The 22884-nt window shown below is 50.0% G+C and overlaps 1 protein-coding gene across 1 annotated transcript in view; it reads right to left on the minus strand.

Moving 5' to 3' along the window:
* The window catches only part of CDH22 (cadherin 22), a 120208-nt gene that overhangs the window by 69937 nt on the left and 27387 nt on the right, over positions 1–22884 (minus strand). The window lies entirely within an intron of this gene.

Consider the following 22884-nt stretch of genomic DNA (forward strand, 5'->3'; position numbering starts at 1 on the left):
GATAAACCCCATCTCAGAGAGGAAGGAGGTCCTTCTAGAAGAGGTCTTCAAGAGCTCCCAGGACTCAGACTCCTGGGTGCACAATCCGGCACCCAGCCTGCCAGCCACCACTCCTGCCCTCCCACAGCAGCCCCTAGAGGTCGTTCCATCCAAAACAGGAACCCAGGGAAGGTCCTCTGAACTCATGAGTCCCTCCACATCCCGTGTCATGGATGGGGCACCTGAGTCTCAGAGGGCCTTGCTTGGAGACTCCCTTGTGTGGCTTTGGGTACAGTCACATCCCCTCTGAGCTTGCCTTTGGGGTCTCCCACACCACCCCCCCCCGAAGACCTTCATTTCCCGGAGTCTGAGAGACACTTCTCCCCCTTTCTAGACCAGCACTGCCACCCCCAGATCCATCCATCTCTCCTTCCCTCCCTCCATCAGATCCTGCTTTCAGCAAGAAAGGATCTGAGAGACTGACTCCTACTCAAACCATAATGATGAATAATGGCTTAATGTGGATGTTTACAGGGGACAGCAATGCTGCTTTCGTGGAGGAGTTTCAGGCACTGAGAAGCATGTTTGGGGCTGAGGGGCTCAGTCCCCACTTATCCTCTCCCTAAGCCCAGTTCAGTTCAGTTCAACAACTCCATTCCTCTAAGCTTTGACTCTGGGCCAGGTTTGGGCGGGGTGCTAGACAAAGATAAATAAGCTCACAGTTTAGCAGAGAGAGACAAGACCCCCAGTAACAACCTAAATGCTAGGTGGTGTGTGATCAGGGCTATAAGAGGGAGGGGCAGCCTGGCCCGTGCGGGGCTCAGGGAAGGGAGTGGGTACAGATGTCTGGAAGGGGGAGGTGGGCAGGAGGGAATCAGGGCTGCTTCTTGGAGGAGGGGGTATCTGGTTGAGTGGGAAGAAAGGGATGGGCATTATGGCAGAGGAGTATGCATCCAGGCTGGGGGTAGTCTGTCTAGTTTGGGGAGTCAGGTTGGAAACGTGAGATATGAGGTTGGGCAGAGTATCTAGGAGTGACTGACCTAGCCCCAGCCCGGTCCTCAAGACAAGGGAAGTGGCTGGAATCTTTTGGGCAGAAGACATACTGATCACCTTCTGTGACCCAAGACCACAGTGGGCAATTCTCATCCCTTTAACTCACTAATTTACATGAGTCACAACAACTGTAAAAGTTGGTGTCTTATTTATACCCATTTTGCATATGCTCAATTCCCTAGTGCTCTTTCCCAGTATCAGCTCCAGAATTCCTTTATAGAAGGGGTTCCAGGGTAGGGAGTCATGTGTTGGGAGGTGGGGGTGATGCTGAGGGGATTAAAACTGCATCTTAGGGCAATGAGAATGAGAAAACATCAGCATCATCCATAGGGAAGAGTGGAGGGGAGGAGTCAAGCCAGCTGTTCCCTCTAGGACCCACCCTGAATTAATGGATGTCTGGAGGATCCATGAGCCTGCTGTAAGCATCCCCAGCACCCCCATCACACTCCCTCCTCACCCCCTCTGTGGGGCCTAAGCATGAAGGCACAACCAAGGGATGTTGGCAGACCCTCCTCCACCCTGGCAGCCCCACTCTGCAATCCCCGAGTGCTGCTGCTTCTGGGGATCCGGCGTTGATTCCCCACGTTATGGGCTGGTCATAACGAGGCTGGAGTTATGGGCGAGGAGGAGGCATTGCTCCGAAACCTTCATTTCCTGGAGCTTATGACTTCCCTGTGCGCTGCAGGAACTGGTCCCCTGACTCCATCAGGCAGTTTCAGGGCCCATCACAGCCCTGCAGGGATGCACAGGGGAGGGAGGGTTTGGGCGAGGCTGGGGCCATCACTAGGGGGGGTGTGGGGGGCGCAGGAGGTGGAAACAAGGGGAGATCCCTCAGTGTTCACAGGCACCCCACTGTGGTTCTCTCTCCTTCCCTGTATCCTCCCTCCCTCTCTTTCTTTCTTTCTTTCTTTCTTTCTTTCTTTCTTTCTTTCTTTCTTTCTTTCTTTCTTTCTTTCTTTCTTTCTTTCTTTCTTTCTTTTTCTTTCTTTCTTAACCTTTTATAGAGGAGGGCACGGTAAGAGTCAATCATTCATTCACCAAACATTAGTGTCTACTACAGGTGGGGAGACAAAAATGCCTTTCTTTCATTCATTCATTCATTCATTTATTCAACATACTTTAAAAACCATCTCAGCAAGATGCAATCAGCCGCTCAGGTATATGTCAGGAGAGAGATGCATTTCTTCTGGTTATTCATTTACTCTTTTCACAGATAATTTACTTACACCTCCCTGATGCCAGCCCCTGTGCTAGGCACTGGGGACAAAGTAATAAAATAAAGTTCTGGCTGTCAAGGAGCTGACCTTCTGGTAACAAAGGAATGAAATCTACCATATACTTTCTTAATATAAGTATTAAGAAAGAACATAAAGCAGGAAAGAGGGAGGAAGAGGTTGATGGAAGGGCTGGGGTGGGTGTTATAGATAGGTTATCAGGGAGGACCTCTCAGAGGAGGTGACATTTGGCTGATCTGGAAGGATGAGAAGGAGCTGGTCACACCAAGGTTCCACACAGAGGGAACAGTGTGTGCAAAGGTCCTGAGGGTGGAACAAGCTGAGGAACAGTAAGAAGGTCACTGTGGCTCGTATGGAGCAAGGGGATGTCTGAAGATGCATCAGGAAATGGGGGGTACAGGCCAGATTGGGCAGGACTGGAGGAAGGAAAACAGTTTCCATTTTATTCTGAGTGTGCAGAGAAGCACTTGGAGGGACAATAAAAACCCTGGGAGACTGAAATGGCACACAGCCATAAGGGAATTTCATGATGTGAGTCCTCCGACCTTGGAGGGCCAGGCACAGTGGGCTGTCGAGTAGGGACAGGATCATAGAGAAGGTGGCACTTGGAGGTAGAGTGCCAGAAAGATTTGGACACGTGGAATTTGGGGTGCTGGGGAGAAGCACTCTCTTTGGAAGGGCTGCAAAGGTCTGAGGTGAGATCCCACTTTTTAAGGGAGCAGAGTCCAAGAGTGTTGTCCAGAGTTGCATAGGATACTTGGTGATGGAGTGGGGCCTCGAACCCAGGACTTGGAGTCCCCCTGTCAAAGGGCACCTTTGAGGGGATGGGAAGAGATGCTCGTCTGAGTGGATGCAGCTCAGTGCTGGGGGCACGCTTGATAGGACAAGGGTGGCTGCGGCCCAAACCCTCCACCCCCACCTTGGCCGGACACCCTCGTACAGGGCACATCCTGCATTGTCATTTGAGGGGCGAGGCCCTCACAGCCCCGTCTCTCCCTCCCTCCCTGGGCCTTCATACCTCAGCCCACTGGGTCCTCTTTCTGGCGGGTTGGCCAGGTTCCCTGGCTTCTGGCCAACTCTTCACCGCTCTGCACGGCCCTGCCAGGGCTGCCGCAGACACTCCAGCCTCTTCCTTCCCTCCCTTCCTTTCTTCCCTGCTCCAGCTGCTTTTCCTGAGTGGGTGTCAACTACAGGACCCTGTTCTGCCATTCTGAGTCCTTCAGGGGAGGCAGCTGTGGCCCTTTGGGGCTGTGTTCGGCTCTGCTGGGCCTCCCCGTGAGATCTTGGGCACATTGGTGGCCTTCTCTGGGGCTCGTCTCAACCTGCTGCACAGTTGTTTAATCCCAGATAGGATTTAAAGCCAAGCCCTGGTCTGGTTTAATAAATATTGGCCTTGCCCTGTCTACTCTTCAGCCTCACCTCCTATAATCCATGTGCCCTCAGGCCTACCCACATAAGTGCGTGTGATTCTTGTGTGCATGTGGGCATGTGTCTGCGAGCATGGATGCCAGCGTTTGTGTTTGTGTGTGTGTGTGTGTGTATCTGGTACACATTCATTTATTCCACGGAGATTTGTGAGTTTCTACTCTGTGCTGTTCTAGGCACAATGAGAGGAAACAGGTAGAGTCCTTGCCCTTGCAAGTCTAGTGGGGGAAAGACAATAAACAAATAAATAACATGTCAGATAATGGTAAGTGCTACAGAGAAAAACAAAGCAGGATAAGGGGCACAGCAAGTGCTGGGGTGGGGGGATTTGCTCTTTCCTACCCTTTCTCTCAGTCATCTATTATAAATGATAATTTATACAAGGTGGTCAAGGAAAGCCCCACAGTTAAGATGATACTTGAACAGAGATCCAAAGTGAGGAGAGGAGAGAGCTGTGCACATAGTTGGGAGAAGAGCATTCCAGGCTGAGGAAAGAGGAGGTGCAAAGGCCCTGAGGTCAGCACATGTTTGGTGCGCAGGAGGAACAGTGAAGAGCCCAGTGCTGCTGAAGCAGAGTGAGTGCAGGGGGACAGCAAGAGATGAAGTCAGAAGTGCAGCCGGGCTTCAGAGCCCGCAGGTTCTCCTTTAAGTTTTTTTGTGAGTGAGATGAGACCCTTAGGAGGTTTGAAAGCAGAAGAAAGACGTGATCTATGTTTTAAAAGATCACTCTCATTGGCTGCTGTGTTCAAAATAAAGGGAAGCTGGGGCTGGGGTTTATTTCAATAATCCAGACGAGGAGTAAACGTGGCTTGGACCAAGTGGGAGCTGCAGAGGAGCTGAGAAGTAAGGCTGTATCACAGGATATGCTGATGGGTCAGAAACAGTGTGTGAAGGAAAGAGAGGAACCGAGCAAGGCCATACCTGCAGCCTAAGCAGTGGAAACGATGGGGTGTCCTTTCTCGAGCTGCAGACATGTGTGGGCAGAGCAGACTTGCGGCGATGATCACAGACTCATTTGGACATGTTACAGTCAAGTCTTGGACGTATTACATTCACTGCCTATTAGACACCCAGGGGAGACATCTAGCAAGCAACTATACTTACAGTCAGGAGCCCAGGGGTGAGGTCCTGGCTGCAGATAGAAAGTTGGGGATTTGGATGGTATTTATAGATAAGACTGGAAGAGGTCCAGCACCTCAACGCATAGAGATTGGGGAGATAAGGAGGAAACAGCCGAGAAGGAGGCTGAGAAAGAGGGGAGAGAGGAGGAGGGAAGACAAGGAGAGAGGAGGTATCCTGGAAGCCAACAGAAGAAAGGACGAAGAAGGCATTAACTAGTGACCGCCTGTCCACCTTTGCCTGGGATATTAGCACTTACATCTGTTGTCCTGGCATAACTGTGAATAGTGTCCTACCCGCTTTTACTCTCATTTTGGAGGATAAGTTATATAGTCATCCTATTGATACGGCAAGTCAGATGCAGACTTTGAGTTAACCATCGGATTTAGCAACACGGAGGTCATTAGTGGCTTTAATAAAAGCTATTTTGGTTAAGTGGTGGGTGTACAAGCTTGGCTGGAGTGGATTCAGGAGAGACTGGGAAGAGAGTAGGTGGAGACATGTGTGGGTGAGTGGCTGATCCTCTAGAGATTTTCGAAGGTTTGTTTGCCTGCTCCCCCAGCTTCCACCCCTATTTCAGCAGTCTGGCTGGGTTTTATGATGTGTAAAAGAGATTTATGGGAAATATAAAAGATGGGCTGGTTGCTAACAGCTAATTCGTCCCCCTATCCTTCCTTCTTGTTTCAATTTTGTTTCCATATTCACCCTCCCACAGCTTGGCCATGTGCTCAGCCCCTCCCCTTTTAACAGTGATTAGCCTAAGCCAGTAAGAACCATTACCCTCCTCCCCACCAGTGACTGATTTAGAAAACATCACATGACACAATTCTGGCCAATGAAAAATAAAAGGGTAACTCCTGGAGAGCTTCTGGATATATATTTTTTATTCTTTAAAAAGAGATCCCTTGAAGAGAAGTTTTTTGTTTTCTGCATGTATAAGAAAGTGGTGTCTGGAACAACAGCAGCCGTTTTGGGACAATGAGGGGAGCCACTCAAAGAGGCCAAGGGAACCTACTAAGAAATGATAGAAAAATCGGTACCCTTGATGTTACTGTTGAACCACCAAATGTATCCATTCTGGGCTTTGACAATCCATTTCCAGCCCCAAGTTCCTCCAGACTCTTTTTCTTTCTCTCCTCTGAACTCCCTCAGACCTATATGGCTGGGTCTTCCTCTGGTGTTTGGTGTCAGCTGTGATGGCAAACTTCTGGAAGACAGAGATCACGGCTATTCCTTCCTCTATTCCTCCCCTGGCCTTCACAAACACACCTGCCAGAGCTAAGCACGGAGCTGGGGCCTGGGAGGGGTTCAGGAGAGTCTTTCCTCAGATAGATTTTGGGAGCTGCTTGGACAACATGTCTTTTCCTCTCACTGAGGATCTGCCAACCTTGCTGATTTGCTGTGGCCCCATCTATCCTGTGGGCATCACCTCCACTGCCTACACTGTATCCTTCCAGAATCTGGGCTGGGTGACCAGCACGTCCTTTCTTGACTTCTCAGTGCCCCAGTACCATTGCTGCCAAGGCTGTATGAGCTCAGTGACTCTAGGCCCTCCTTTGTCATCTGGCTGTCTCCATGGGGAAGGAGGAAGGTAGGTCTAATCTTACCCATCTTACATTTGTTTCCCAGCTTCTCACTCTGCCAAGACGAAAAAGAGAGGTTGGGCTCAGTGACCCTCCCCATCACCCCCTCACACATGACAAAGCAGGAGAGATTTCATGGTGCAGCCTGGAGCTCCTCATCCTCCTCCCCAAATTCCTGATAATCTTCTTAGCCCCTATCTCTGGGACAGAACTTTATATTCAGCGGAACTCAAACCATGGGATCCAAAGTCAGACCAGGGTTTGTGTCCCAGTTGCATATGCTACTGTATGTGACCTTAGTAATTTTTTCCATTTCTCTGAGTCTTAGTTTTCTCATCTGAAGAATGGAGATCACAGTGCTTACCTCCTAGAGCCAGTGTGAGGAATAAATGAGATGATGCATGTTAAGGGACCCACAGTGTTTAATAAATTTTAGCTAATGTAATGATAATGACTTGTTATTATTATTTCTGGTCACTTGAACAATACTACTGGACCCCTATTATGTACAAAGTATCCTGACTAGGTAAAAGGGGTTCATAGATATTTGAGCCCAGGAGTGCACCTCGTTCTGAGAAGAGTGAAGACACATTCTGGGTAAGGGTGGTCCCCCTGGCTCTGGGGCTAGGCTGGTGCCTGGGTGAAGGGTGATGCAGGAAGAGACAGCTCGTTCATCTGCTCATTCATTCACTCCCTCTGACCCGAACACTGGTTTGACACGTACATGTCCTCTTTCCATGACCACCTGGCTCGCAGGTCTGCCAGTGGGAGCCGTGCCTGGCAGTCTGGCTCTTGTCTGCCCTGTCTGAGTCCCAAGGGCACTGTGCCTGCCGAGTCCTGAGCCCAGAGCTCTCTGCTTGGCTGCTGCCTTCTCCCTGGGGTGACGTTATCTCTACCAGCTCAGTACTCTCCCTTCAGGCCAGAATGGCTCCCAGGGTAATGCAGGAGCTGTTGAGGTATGGAGCGGATGCTGGGCAGAGCCACCTTGTCTCTGTTCACCCATCATTGCTCCCCCGCACCCTGCTCTGTGGAAGACAGGGTGGAGCCACGAACAAGAAAGCAGACCAACTACCACTTCGGCCTGCCTTGACACATATGAGCACGTGTGTGCCTGAGCACATGTGTGCATTTGCATCAGTAATGATGTGTGCAGGGGCAGCACGCATGTGCACTGCATCCTAGCACCTAGAACAAACCCCCGTACCTAGCAGGCACTCGGTACATGTGGAGCGAGTGACTGGCTAGTGGCCTGCTCGCTGTAGGCTGAGCCCACAAAATGTTCCCGGGGCCCTGGGGGTGATGCACATGTCCTATAAGCCCAGCACTGTATTGGCAGGTGGGGCCGGGACTGCCTCTCTGTGTTTGTATGGTGGGGGTCAGGATATGTCAAAGCTTCTGGACCTGGTAGCTGACCATTATCCATTATATTGCTTCCCATTATCCAGGGAGGCAAATGTGGGAGGTCAGAGGAGAGGGGCTGAGCAGGGCTGGGGCCATGTGCACCCCATATACATGGCTGGTCCAAGGGCCCCTAGTCTTGCCCACAGTCTATGCTGGGCATGCTGCCAGATGCACCTTCATGAAGCCTGGCTCAGTCCGGAAGGTTCTGTTCAAAACCTTCCCCAGCTCCCTTTCACTTTCAAGATAAAGTCCAACTCGGGCCTGGCGTTCATTAGTTATCATTCAGAGTATCTGAATTTTTCACACTCAGTGACTCGGCCCACAAGGAATCCTTAGTGGTAAGTACTGTTACTTTCCCTTATTTTCCAGGTGAGGAAACTGAGGCACAAAGAATTCATGAAAAATGCCCAAGATCCAACTGGGAAGATGTGAAGCTGGGATTTGAACTCTGGGCTGTCAGCTCCAAAGCCTGTACCTTTAGCCACTGCACATGTGGCCACTCAAAGCTCTGTGAGATCTGGACCTGCCCACTCTGCGTTATAGTCACTGCATCTTTTCATGGACTCATCTCTCTGGGCACATGGAGCCACCACTGTTGACTACATTCGTTCTGGGCCTTTGCTCCTGCTGTTCCCTCTGCCAGGAATTCCCCTCTCCCGTGTTGCCCCACATCCAGCCCTGGCCCACCTCTCTCAGGGCCCAGCCCAACTGCCTCTCTTCCATGCAATCTCTCTGCCTCCTCTGCACCCCTTCCCCCATCCCAGTGAGCTCATTCATCTGAGCAGGTGGCTCAGAGCCAGGCTCTCTCTCGTCTAGGTCTCAGCACCCTCCCAGCTGCCCGAGGGCACCTCCCTTACTGCTCTCTGCCCTTCAGCTCAGACCTCTGTGCCGTGCTCAGAGTGGGTGCTTGTGAATGTGTGAGTGAATGGAAGAAAGAATGCTTGGATGGATGGATGAATGGACAGTCAGAAGGTCACGTGGTGGGGTTGCCTGGTTACCGCTACACCACCTCCCCCCACACTGTCCTATGGCATCGTTTCCTTCTGTGTGTTCCATTCATTGATTCGTCGAATATTTATTGAGCACCTACTCTCTGGCGGCAGTGTGCTGGAGGCTGAGGATGTAACAGTGGGCAAATCAAAGTCCCTTGCCGCAAGCCTTCTGTTCCGTGTGTGTGCATGTGCGCTCGCAGGGGGACATACTCATCAATCCAATCATCTCACAAGTAAATGTACTATTACCAAGAGGGTCGTGTTCCACAAAGAGAAAGTACGGGGGACTCCTACATTTAACAGGTGGCACAACCTCTTTAGGGATGGGTGGGGCCACGGGAGGGCACTTCCCTGAGAAAGAGGTTTTTGAGCTGACAGGTAAAGGATAAGAGAGATCCTGGGGCCCAGTAATAGAATGTGTGAAGCCACATGCCAGGGCCTGAAAGTTCAGGGGCCAGAGCATAGCGTGTCAGGGGGAGGGGTGGCTTACAAAGGGGCTTAACGCGTTTGGATTTTGTTAGATTTTGGCCCCAGAGCAATGGGAAGGCACTGAAGGGTTTTTAGCGAAGACGAGGAGATCAGATTTGTGTTCTGAAGGAGATCAGAAGCTTGTGGCTTAAAGGACAAACTGCGCGTGCGCGAGATCGGAAGCCGGAGACCAGCGAGAAGGCGGTGGCGGTGCCTGGGCGAGAGGTGGTGGTGGCGGCTCAGACCAGGGAGACCGTCGTGGGATGGAGAGACGGTGACAGATTTGAAATATTTAGGAAGTAAAATGGACCAGACTTGGTGATGGGTCAGACGTATGGAATGAAGGGGGAGCGACATTGGGCATGACCCGCGGTTTTTGTTTTAAGTGACATTTTATTGATCACCGACCTAAGAGCCAGGCACTCTTTTAGCACTCGATGTGCATCACCTTGCTTATTCCTCACAATAGCCCTATAAGGTAAGTTACCATCACCCCCCTTCACAATCTCATTTCACTCTGATAAGAATGCAGTGGCGGGTGGGCATACCAATGGGACACAGTGGGGTTGTTCCTTTGGGGGAACAGCCTTGGCAGATCAAAGGAATAAAGAAGGAAGAGAGGGAGGCAGGTTGCATATATTGAGCTGATTCTGAGTCAGTGAGAATAATGATAGATAACATTTCTAGAACTTTTACTGTGTGCCAGGCTCGGTGCCATCCAATTAACCAATAATGAGGTAACACTTAGTTCCGTGGAGGGCACTGTATATCAAAGATCTTACTGAAATCTCACAACAGCTCTCTTTAAAATTTCTGTTACAGAAAAAGGGGCTGTTGTGGCTCAGAGAGGTGGAGGGACTTGCCCAAGGTCACACAGCTAGCTAGTGGTAGTTGTGGAATTCAGATGGGCTGTGGCAGAGAGGGAGGGTGAGGATGGGCCCAGAGGTACTTAGTGGCTGCTGGGAAGGAAAGGCCTGCATTTGACTCTAAGCATGAACCGTGTCCCTCCCTCAAACACCTCTCGACACTGCTTACCGCAGGCCTCTTAAAGCTGGATCTCCCATGAAAGTTATGAACATACACGTGTATGCATGTTCACACTTAGACACACGTGCACATGTGCACACACACACCCTTTGGCTGCCACTGTTCACCTGCCCTGGGGTGGCCAACTGGACTGTCTACTCCAGGTGCCCCGGGCGCGCACCTGTCTCCCCGCCCTGCCCCCGCCCTGCTCGCCCGCTGGTGCCGCAGGCAGAGCCCGCTGTACATCATGTTGACAGTAGAAATTACATCCGAGCTGCTGTTTTACACCTCGCCCTGTCAGAACTCACCGCAGCCCAGTGATCAGGACAAATTGAATACCATCCTGGCCGTGTCAATATTTATTCCATTTTACAAACTCGCTGAATCGGGGGCAGGGCCCTGCTGTGGTGCCAGCTGCGAGGAGCCCCGGGAGGAGGCCTTTCTCCCACTCACGCCTGAGCTGCCCCCTCCTGTCTCTCCTCCTCCTCTTTCCCGACTTTTGTGACCAGTTAAAAATTGGGAAATTAAACAGTCATGCCGAAAAGGGCACAAAACAAATCATTATAAAATGGACTCCATGGATCACCTTTTGATCAAAACACTGAAAATCACCCCTTCTTCAGCACTCCCCCACTGTGTCCCTCCTTGATCTAACTTACTGCTTCCTCCTTCCTGGCTTTTATGATAACCAGTTGCCGGCCTTTTAATAGAGTTTACCACCTAATTATACATTTCTAAAGTCTTAGTTTACTTTTGTTTTTGAACTTGAGATAGGTGGAATCATCCTGTACACACCCTTTTGCACCTTGTTTGTATTGTTTTTGAGATTCATCTTTGTTCTTGTGTGTTTCCTTTCCACTGCTATATAGTACTCCATTGCGTGCATATGCCACGATTTATATATCCTTTCTAATCATTCTCCTTTTCCTCTGCTTTCCTCCTTTCTCCTGCTCTTCTTTTTAGTCTATCTCTTCTTTCCCTTCCGTCTTCTTCTCCCTCTGTTTTGCCTCCTTGGTTGTCTCGCTCCCATTGTTCTGTCTGCTACATCTGTTCAAATCACATACACACCCGATCCCAGCTCCTCCATCCTACCAGCGGACTGAATACTCTCTCTGAGTCTCTCTCTCTCCCACCTAGTTCCTGGAATACATGGCTGCAGACAGAAAGAGTTTCCCCCAGATCTGAGTCTGTTAAAGCTTATCTGTCACAGAGGATCCCTAGAGGCAGAGACTTGGGGTCCACAGCAGGATCCTTTGCCCTGCACATCAGCTTCTACTCTGGCTCAGACAAGTAAAACACTACCCTCTGGGCTGGGGTGAGAACCCAGGTGTTCCCAAGTGGCCCTGCGGCCGTCTGTAGGATGCACAGATGGGTTAGGAGTGGGGACTGGAACCTGGGCCGGCTAAGTGTGAAGCCCCACCCTCAGCTCTGCTCACTCAAGGTCTCTTGGGCCACCCGTCCTGTGCCTAGCATTGGGTCTCACTCAGGCTAGAGCAGAGGATACCAGCAGTCTGATGGGGGTCCTCATAGGGTGGAGGGCCCTCCAAGGAGTCATGAAAGAGACTGCTTGGATCCCCCAGGAGCACACATGGCACCTCTTGCTTCCAAGCTCTGTCTTGGAGCTGCGTTGATGATGCACATATTCAGGGTAGTTAATTTTTATTGCAACCTGAGCAGATGACATTAAGGGATCTGTCCTTTTGCAGCATCAGAGAAAGCTGGAAAGGCAAGTGGACTAAGTTGGAACTTGGCTTTGATTCCATCATACTGGATGACCTTGGGCAAGTCCCTGCCCTCTCTGGGCTTCTGTACAATGGAAGGTCAAACTGCAGTTCCCAGGGCTTGTGGAGGATCTGCTGGGGGCAGGGTCATGCTGGCAGCAGAACAAGAGGAACTCTTTCAAAACACATATCAACAGGTCCCCAGAGCATCTGATTCATTAACAATGATAATACTAACAGGCAACATGTATAGGGTGCCTTCTATGTGCCAGGACTTGTGTATTTGATGGGCTAAAAATAAGAAGGTACACTTGTTGACCACTTTACATGAATTACCTTATTTAATTTGTGCCACGGACTGATGATGATGATGATGATGATGATGATTTTACAGATGAAGACACAAGGGCACAGAGAGGTGAAATGACTTGCCCAAAGTTACAGCCAGGAAGTGGGGATCTGGGACCTGAACTAGGAAAGTCTGGCCCCAGAGCCTGTCCTATGTCTGGGACAGCCCCCTGGCAGATTCTGATACTGACCCAGGAGTCCCTGGACCAGGTAGCCAGGAAGTTGTGTAGCAAAGATCAAGCATCGTGTACCTACGACAAGCCACACATTTTCACAGGGTTCATCAAGATGTGTGTGAAGGGCTCACCCAACACACAACCAGTACGAGCTCTTATTGTTATTATTTTAGGTAAGCTTCACACCGTCCTCCTGAGATGCGCTTCAGTCTCTCCAGTTACTGATGAAAAATAGGCACTGAGAAGAGGTGGCTTGCTCGAGACCGTGTGGCTAGGGTCCAGCTCCAAAGCCACGAGCTTTCACCCTAGCACACTGCCTTCATTCCTGCAGTTTCCCCTGCACCTTATAATAGATGCTGAATTGCATCCCCACACTCTCTGGGCCTCAGTCTTCCCATCTGTAAGAACGAGGGGCAGGACTAGTGGGCGGGGAGGCTGGCCTCCTAGCTTCTGCCTCCAACACCATGTGTTCTTGGGTAAGTTTCTTGCTTCTCTGGGCCTCAGTCTCCCCATCTGGAAAAGAAGTTTCTATGATCCTCTTCCAACACTACACACAAAAGCTGCTTTACAATAAGCCTCCTGGTGATGGAAGGTCTTAGATCTGGTTCCCTGGAAACAGGCTTCCTGGGGTAAGGATTTGCCTGCAGGAGGTTTGTTGGGAAGAGTTGAAGACAACGCCGTAGGAGAGGTGAGAAGTTGAACCCCAGCAGAGGCTCCAGCTGCTCCCACAGTCGCTCTGCAGCTTGGATGCCTTGAATCTATGCATCTACCAGATATTGGACGTGAGTTGTCCGCCTCTCTGGGGGCGTGACCTTGCGCTAGACAGCTCCCTTTAGCTGAGGCCAATCCCAGAGAAGGGGCTCAGCTGAGGGCTGTCAGCAGGCACTGTCACAGCTGTCCTGGGCAGTAGGTTCCACTACATAAAACTGGCTGAAAAGTCGGGGCCTGACCTTGGCTCTGGAGATGACAGCAGACAAGACATGGCCTGAGCCTGGGGCTTAGCCAGCCAGGCCCTGGCCCTGCTCTGAGCCCTGTGCCCCGGGTCGGCCACCCGCTGTGATCACAGCGGGATCAGCGCCCCAGATCTCGCTTAAAGCCTAGCTGCCACTGCCTGCCTCGCGGCTTGTCTCCCGCGGCTCCCCGAGGTCCCAGCGATTATGCCACTGAAAATTCCGCTTTCATCTTGTCAACCTCGCAGTAAATTACAGGCCAGGGGAGGCGTGGGCCTCCTCCTTAAACAAGATTCAATTCCACTTAGCTGCCCCGCTTCCCACCCCACACATGGGTTCCCTCCCGCCCGCCACCCCAGGCTCAGGATTTATGGCCTCTCCTTGCAGGCAGCTGGTAACCATGGCGAGCTCCTTAGGGAGGCTTCAGGCTGGAGCCTACTCAGCCCCAGATTCCAGGGCGGCCGCTTCCTCCTAGGATGGAAGGGAAGAGAGGCCAAGACGGCAGAATGGGCTTCTGGGGGCCAAGGCAGAGAGACAACAGTAACCCTAGCGATAAAGGTGCAAGCCGATGATGCTATTCCATCTAATCCTCACACTAACCATGATGCAAACACCATCATCACCCCCATTTTATAGATGGGCAAACTGGGGCCCAGGAACGTGAGGTCAACTGCCAAGGTCACACACCAAGGAAGCAGTTGACTCCAGGGCTGTGGCACTTAAGCACTACAGCCATTGCCTCTTCCCCCCGCCGCTGCTCCTAGAGGGCTGTCATCTCTTAGACAGTTTCAGGCTCTCAAAGACCTTGGCCCACCCATCTGATGTCTGAATCCTCTCTTAGATCTCAGCCCCTGCTCGCACTACTGGGGGATCACTGCCTCTCTGGAGGGCCCATTATCTCTCTAATGATTAGACACAGTCTCCAAATAATTGATCAAGTCCTGTCACCTCTCAGAAGCATTGTTTTGGCATTTAAGGTTCTCCGTGATCTGGCAGCTAACTCCTTTCCGGAAACTTACCTTTTGTGACTCACCAACCCAGTAAGCTTCCAGGGGGTCTCCTCCCTGCTTAGGGTTCAGCTCTGCCCCAGGGTCTTTTCTTATACTAGTTCCCTAGCCCCTGACAATTACGACCCCTCTTCATTCCTATCCCAGAATATCAGACCCGGAAATCCACAACTTTCCTCATTTTCATGATGGAGAGAGGCTCAGAGAGGAGACAGATTTCCCTAGTGCACAGGAGGAGCAGGTCATGGACCCAAATCTTCTGCCAACTAAAATGATAATAGTAATAAAACAGCTAACATCCACTGAGGGCTTGACACCGCCATCCTCAGCATCTCATATATGTAATCCACTTAATTCTCAAACAAGCCTATGAGGTAGGTGCTATTTCTACTGTCATTTCGCAGAGGGGATGAGGCACAGAGAGGTCATGTGACTTGCCCAAAGTCCCACAGGCAGTCTGACATCAGAGCCAGGCTCCTCTCCAGGTGCTCCCCTGCTCCACGTTGCCTCTCCCCACCCCACCTGGCTTGTTTGTAAATGGTTGAGCAGACAGAAGATGCCAAGAGGGGCCGACAGACCAAGGAAAAGTAAGGATGGCTGCTGTGTCAGGGAAAGTGGCCTATCACTTACATTTTCGGGCCTGGGTCCTGAGGTCAGCACTCCCCCTGCCCCAAGTCTGCCCATTTGGGGTTTTCACTTCCTGCTTCCTCTGCAGCTTCCCATCCACGTCCCCAGGGACCTCCAGCCTTGTCATTTCTTCCTACAGGACTGCAACCCTGGACCTCTGGAGGCAGAGCCTGGATCTGATGCATCTCTGTGCCTAACCCAGGGACCAGCCCATAGTAGGTGCTCAGTAAAGTCTTGCTTTTCTCTAAGGAAGTCATGTGGGGCTTCCTGTAGGAGGTGTCATTTGAACTGCTCCTTGAAGGATAAGTAGGGGTTCACCATATAGAACAAAGGGGACAGGGAGTGCCAGGCAGAGGAACCTGCTTGAGCAACGTCTTGGAGGAAGGACTATTCAGTGTAGGGTGGTCTAGGAGGTGGGGAAGAGGGCAGAAAAGTAAAATGTGGCTGGGTGGAGCACCTTGGCAAGGGGCTGGGGCCTAACATAGAGGTGGAAACATTCATTATGACCTAGCTGTGTCTGGAACAGATTGGGGAAGGGAACAGGGAGAGAATATTTCTCACGGGTCCTACATCCCCAGGTTGGGACTGCTGGAGCTGCCAGCTGCAAACCAGTTCGGCCAAATCGCACCCCCTAAACTAGGAGCAGGGCCTCATCTGGGGTGACAGCTAACTGGCACCGATGCCAGGCCTGAAGGAGGCTTCACTTTATTCTCTCTCCTGACAAGCGATGGAGTTGGCAGATAGGACATCTTCTTCCTAATCTCCTGTCTCAGGCTGGAACAAGAAAGCAAGCTGTGCTCGGCACCTTGTTCAAAACTTAATCCTCTCCTTCCTGAGTTTAAAGCTATAGATTCAAATCATGGATTCCCCATCCTTTTCTTCAGGGGACACTAAGACTATTAAAGGAAGCAGAGCTCACACACAGGGCTGTCCTGTAAGGGCTGCATAGAGGGTGGTGAGACCGTAAATCTGATTTCATCTTTGTGGAGAAGGCAGGAGCTGGTGTGGAGGGAAGGGGACTTGGGCGTTAGACCTAGACTGGATTCCCAACTCTACTGCTACCAGCTGTGTGACCTCGGGCAAGTCACTTTACCTCTCTGAGCCTCAGGGTTCTCCTCTGTCAAAATGGGGAAATAAGTCCTCCCAGGTTGGCTGTGAGGTTCACGTAGATGAATGTAAAAGTAATCCTCTGGAAAGAGTCAAGTGCTGTAACCAGGTGAGGTTCGATTATCATGATCCACGAGCGAGAGGATCAGAGCTTTGAGAGTGAAAGATAATCCTAGTAGCTGCTGTCTGTAGAGCTTTAAGCACCTGCCATTACTATCCCAGGCTGAACCCATCATGAATACCCACTCATAGAAGCCCCACCCCATCCACCCAGAGGTAGGCATTATTATAATCCCCATTTCAGAGAGGAGAGAATACATCTCTGTCTCTCCTCTTTCTTACTCTTTGCAAAAGAGAAAATGTCTCTCCTGTCTGAGGACAGTCCCTTGATTTGAGTTCTGGAGCCCACTCACACCTTCCTGGCATCTGAGAAACCTTCCCCTGGAAATTCTCCCTTCTCCTGCCTGATCTTCACCCCTCTCTGATGGGCTCCTGGCATTTACATGTGCTCAAGTAGGTTCCATCTTAAAACAAACAAACAAAAATAAGCATATACCTGCTGTCACCTCTCAGCCCCTTCCCTTAACAGCAGAACTTCTCTGCAGACCGGTTGTACTCACTAACTCCCTTACTCACCTCCCACTGTCTTCTCAACCCAGTGCCTTCTGGCTTTCATCCCCAGCACTGCATCAGGATGGCTCAGAGAGGTCACCAGCGACCTCCGTCTTGCTAAATCCAATGGATGTTCTCCACTCCGCTCTACTCGACCTCTCAGCAGCATTTGAAACATGAAACTAAACAACTGGGTTCCTTCCCCTCTTCTAAAATGCTTGCTGTATCTTCTTTTTAGGCTTCTCTTTCTCTGTCCCATTTTCAAACTCCTCAATCTCTTCCTGGGCAATCTCAGCCATGCCAGTGGCTCCAATTACAATCAGTACTATAATGACTCCCAAGCTTTGTCTCAACCTCCCTTCTGAAGAAGTCCGGAGGTAAAAATACAGTTGCTTCTCAACACTTCCACTCAGATGCCTCAGAAATCTCAAACCCAACTTGCAAAAAGCCAAGCATATGTCCTCCTTCCTCCGTCCTGGTCCTTCTCCTGGGCACCTCACCTCCGTGAATGGCACCCATACCTGTCAAGTGGTCCAAGCTAGAAGACTGGAAGTCATGTTGGACAATTCTCATCCCTGCTCCCCCAGTGGGCAATCTATTATTAAGTCTGGTTCACTTTACTTCCTAAACAACTCTCTAAGCTGTCCACTTGGCATCATCTCCATTACCACCCTAATTCAAACCAGGGTGACTCTTAGATCTTTGGCTTATCACTGGATGGTGTGACACATGATGGAGCAAATGAGAGGAGGAATGGTTGGGGGAGGAAGCAAGAGTTCTTATTTAGGTATATTAGGTTTAAGACACTCATGAGATATGCAAGAGGAGATATGTAGCAGGTAGTTGGATGGAACAGTCTGGACTCCAAGGAGAGGGGATATAAATCCAAGATTCATCAGCATGTAGGTGATATTTAATGCTGAGGGAGTGAATGAGATCACTTGGGGAGAGATAGAGAGCAGACCCGGAAGTGAGCCCTGAGGAACTCCAACATCAGAGATGAAATAGAGGAGAAGAAGGAAGCAGAAAGACTGAGAAGAAGCTGCCAGTGGGGTTGGAGGCCATCCAGGAGACTTTGGTGTCATGGAAACCAAGAACATAATGAGAGGTCGGCATGTTGAAAGCGGCTGAGAGGCAAAGCAAACTGAGGATGGAGAAGTGACTCCACTAGGGGATGCAGAGGTTGTTAGTGGCTTTGATCGGAGTGTTGAAGTCTGTCTTCTTTGCTACACTGTAAGCCTTATGAGGCAAGGGATGTCATGTATTTGCTCACACTATACCTCTGGTGCTTACTTAGCTCAGTAGCATCGCTTTTTGGCATGTCTGGTTATCTTTGACTATGTGTTGGCCATTGTGATTGGATTTGTTTTTTTTTTTTTTTCAGGAAGATTCTTTTTTAGGAAGAATTTCAAGCTTAGGATGAAGGTATTTGCTTCTAAGAAGGATTTGCATTTAGCTGTGGTGCTACCATTCTGGGATTGCTTTAAATAAAATTCAAGGTTTGAGGTTCCCAGGAATACCCAAGTCATGTGGAGAAAGCTGTCAATCCATGATTCAGGACTGGGTTACCTTTGGCTCACCGTTACCCCAAGGGTGAAGCCCTCTGGAGTCCTACCTTGTTATGGTGAGGATCTCCTACTTGGTTGCCTACTTTGTGCAGGCCATGGACTTTGCTGTGAGATCATAAAAAAGAAAAAAAATTCAGAATTTCCAAGATCAGCAAATGCCTTCAGGACAAAAACAGATTCTATGCTCTCAGACTTCTCTGGGTTTCTGTTTTCCCTTCAGTTTTGACCTAATAATTCCTGGTAATTCCTTACAAAGAGCTTACTTGTCAGCTCTTTGATGCTTTAATAAGATGCTTTTTCTATTTTATCTAACATTCTTAGCTCTTTCCAGCTGAAGGGTTGTTCCAAAAAACCTGTCTCCTGTTTCTAAACACAGAAATTGCTAATCCCTAGGGCTTGGCAACATGCATGGCACATTGTCATGACTCAATGAATATTTGTTGATTGAATGGATGAAGTGAATCCCGGTCTCCAACATCCCCGTTCTTTCTAATGCATTGGCCATCACACTCCCAGGCCGGCGTACTAACAGAGAGCTGTGGTCAGAGAAGTGAGCTGTGTAGAAAGGTAGGGCTGTAAGTTCAGAGAGGGGAAGACCTCTGTGGGAATGGGGAGGGACAACAGCAGGGGACAGAGGATAGAGCGAGGGTGAACACAAAGATGGAAGTGCATCTTGGCAGAGGGGCCATTGGGTTGGGAAAGGAGAGCTTATAGGAAGTGACGTTGTGAGTGAAGGCTGGAATGCGTGAGGAATCCAGGAGCTAATAGTGGACAGTGGGCAGAGTAGCAAGGATCAGCCAGGGAAAAGTTCTGGAGACCCTGGGAGACCCACGGGTCCAGCGTGAATTTAGAAGCAGAGCCCCAGCAGGGGCAGTTCCCTGCAGCCGGCAGGAACAGGGAGGAGAAACAGCTTTTGTTGAAATGCACACATGGTAATTGCTAAGAAGAGTCTTTCCCCCTCGTTTAAAAAGCTTTCTCCTCTGCATTTTCCTTGGTCCCAGTTTCAAAGGAATTTTAATTGCAAAGAAAATTTTGTCATCTCCCTGGGGGAAGAGGGCTCCGGAGCTTCGAACAGTCACGCCTGATGCGGATTCTTCTCCACACTGGGGATTTCTACGCTTTGGCTGCGTGGCAGCTGTCTGGGGATTGGGTAGTGTGGAGGGACGGGCAGGGGTGAGACAGGCCTCCATATGCCTTTCTGGGGCTGGGAAGGCTAGGTTTGCAGCTGGGGTTCCCTGGCCTGGGTCCTCCATGACGGTCTTCAGCGCCAACCAGATGACAGTTCTAACTCCTTTCTCCCCAGACCCAGTGGGTTTCTTTAATTACTTATCTTAGTTAAGCAACTGGTGTCTCAGCTTCCATCCTTGATCTACTGTAGACTTCTCCACATAGCAGCCCATTTGGAAAACAGTTTGGGAGTTTCTTAAAAAGCTAAACATAAATTTACCACACAATCCAGCAACTCTATGTCTAGATAGCCAAGAGAAGTGAAAACGTATGTCCACATGAAGACTTGGATGCCTGTATTCATAGCCACATGATGCAAAATAGTCCAAAAGTAGAAACAATCCAAAAGTCTATCAACTGGTGAATGGGGAAACAAAGTGTGGTATAGCCACACAAAGGAATACTATTAAGCAATAAAAAGGAACACACTGCTGATATATGCTATCATATGGAATAAAAAACATTATGCTCAGTGAAAGAAGACAGATGGAAGAAAAACCACACATTGCGTGGTTTTGTTTATGTAAAATGTCCAGAAATGGCAAATCTAAAGAGACAGAAAACAGAATAGTGGTCGCCTGCGGCTGGCAGTGAGAATGGGGATTGACTGCAGATGGGCACAAAGGATCTTTCTGGAATAAAAGAAACGTTCTAAGAACTGGGTACTGATGGTGGTTGCACAACTCTGTAATTTACTAAAAGTCATGGAACTGTACACTTACAATGAATGAATTTTATAGTATGTAAATTACACCTCAATAAAGCTGTCAGGGGGAAAAAAGGCTCATTTCTCTCAGCATAAAAGCCAGAGTTTCTACAAGGCCCTACATGATCTGCTCTCATGGCCTCTTTGACCTCATCCACTCCCATCCTCTCCTTCCCTCCCTCTGCTCCAGCCCTGCAGGCTTCTGGGTTTTCCATGAACACAGCAGATGTATTCCCACCTGACAGCTTTTGCACTGGCTGCTCCCTCTGCCTGGAATATTCTTTCCCTAAATATCTGCAGGGCTCTCTTCCTTACCAATTTTAATATCTTTGCTCAAACATCATCTTTTTGGTGGAAAGCAACCCAATCACTCCATCTGAAACTGCAGCCCCCGCCAAGGCTCTGCCAATCCCCCTTTCTCTGCTCTTTATTTTTCATAGCATTTATCACCCTCTAATATGTGATTTACTTATTTATTATGCTTATTGTCTGTTCCTCTCTCATCACTAGCATATCTGCTTCACTGGGATAGGAATTTGTGTTGATTTGATTCCCCAATGTACCCTTAGGGCATAGAACAATAACTGACACAAAAAGGAGTTAAACAAATATTTGTTAAGTGGAAGAAGTAACACGTGATTCAACAGACTTTTCCTGAACACCCTCTCTGTGCCAGGGGCTGAGCACAGAGCGGAATGGGTGAACAAATCTCTCACCTCTAGATGGCTTGCATTTTAGTGGTCAAGAGACCATAGGAAACAACAAATCTTAGACCAGTAATGGAGGGGAACCCCCAGCTCCATCACCAAGAAATCACAGGTGTGGTAAACTTTACAAAAGGCTGTTAGAGGAGTGGGAGGTGGGAGGGTTTTCCTGGAGAGTGAACTGTTGGATCAGTGGGAATTGGCCAGGTGGGAAGGAGGGAAAGAGGATTTCAGGTCCAGGAAATAGCGTATGTGAAGGCCAGAGGTCAGAGAGGAAGTGTGTCTGGTTTGGAGACATGTAAGATATTTGCTCCAGTTGAAACATGAACTGTAAGGGGGTTGGGGGAGAGACGCAATTGGCGAGGTGGGCTGGGGCTGGACTGCACAGGGCACATCAGAATATGTAATGGTCAGTTCAGCAGGGCACCAACCAATCAGAAAAGACACTGACCATTCACAGTTGGGACCTTCCAGCTGTATCTCTGTTGTGCCCTAAGCCACAGGAGAGACCGTGGAGTTTAAAGTGTTGATGATCACTGAAAGGTTTAGGGGAATGACCATAATTCGATTTACCTTTTGGAAGGATCACTTATGAGCACAAAAGTTTGGAGGGGCCTGAGTTGATTGGGGGAGGCTGGATGGGAGTGTTTAAGCCAGTCCACCTGGGAGAATGGACAGTCACAGGTGACTGATTGGATAGAGGTGATCAGAAAAGGGAGGGATCATGGATAATATTCATAACCACAGCCAGCATTTCTTGGGCAGGTACCATGTGCCAGGGAAGGCTCTGAGCACCTGACAGGTCCTATCTCTTAATCCACACACCAGGAATCTGAAACATATCAGGGGCTCCCCGACCAAAGTGGTGCATCCAAGACTCAGACACAGGCTAGAGCTAGGCTTTCCGGGGTGAGCCCGGGTTGCTGGCTTGGCTGAGTGGTAGAGACATTTGGGGAAACGGGGGTGGCTGGGTGTGGGGGGAAGTGACAGGTGGAGCCAGTTTGTGAGGGAAGATGCTAAACCCACCAAAAGTGGGAGATGCTACCCAAGCAGAGATGCCAGCTCTACGATTGAATATGTGGGTCTGGAATCCCAGCTGGCAACAAGTGATTTGGGCGTTACGCCCACCACCCTGGTTCAAGACAAGAGTGAGGAGTGAGAAAAGGCTCAGGTCAGCCCCAAGATTTAAAGGATGGCAGAAGCACATAACAGGGTGTTAGGATGATCTTTTTGGGGTAAATAAAAATAAGTGTCTTTAAACAAATTGAGGGGCAGGTGGAGGTGGTGATGGCAAAGATGATGGAGAAGGAGCGCTCAGAGAGGCAGGAAGAAACCAGGAGAAGGGTCCCAGAGGTCGGAGGAGCGAGATTTTGGAGGATGGCGTGGCCACAGGTGTCCAACATTGATAAAGGACCAAGGCGATGAGGGGGCGGGGTGCTGGGATCCGAGGTGAGGAATGGAAACATCGTGGTACAGGACAGCACCAGGGAGGCCGTGGGAACCCTGAAGTAGTTGTAACAGGGAAGGGGGCGGACAGCTAAGCGGAGTGGGTTGAGGATGGAGGGCTAGGGAGTGAAACGGAGACAACTTGGTAAGGTAGGCTAGGAAGGGAAGAAGGGAGCCAGGCAGTAGCTGGAGAGGAACTCGGTGGGGAGGGAGGGAGAGACTTTTAAAGGAGAGAGAATTGAGTGTGTCTGTACTGATGAGGAGGAGGCTCGGGAAGGAAGACTGAGGGCAGAAGCAGGGGAGGGGCCTGGAGCACAGGCAGAGAGAGGACAACTCTGATGTAACAGGAGGGGAAGGGCGGAGCTGGGAGCAGAAGCCACGCCTCCTCTCCCTGGGACCGCCCC

The sequence above is a fragment of the Vicugna pacos genome, chromosome 19 (genome assembly GCF_048564905.1).
Source record: "Vicugna pacos chromosome 19, VicPac4, whole genome shotgun sequence".
Lineage (NCBI taxonomy): Eukaryota > Metazoa > Chordata > Mammalia > Artiodactyla > Camelidae > Vicugna > Vicugna pacos.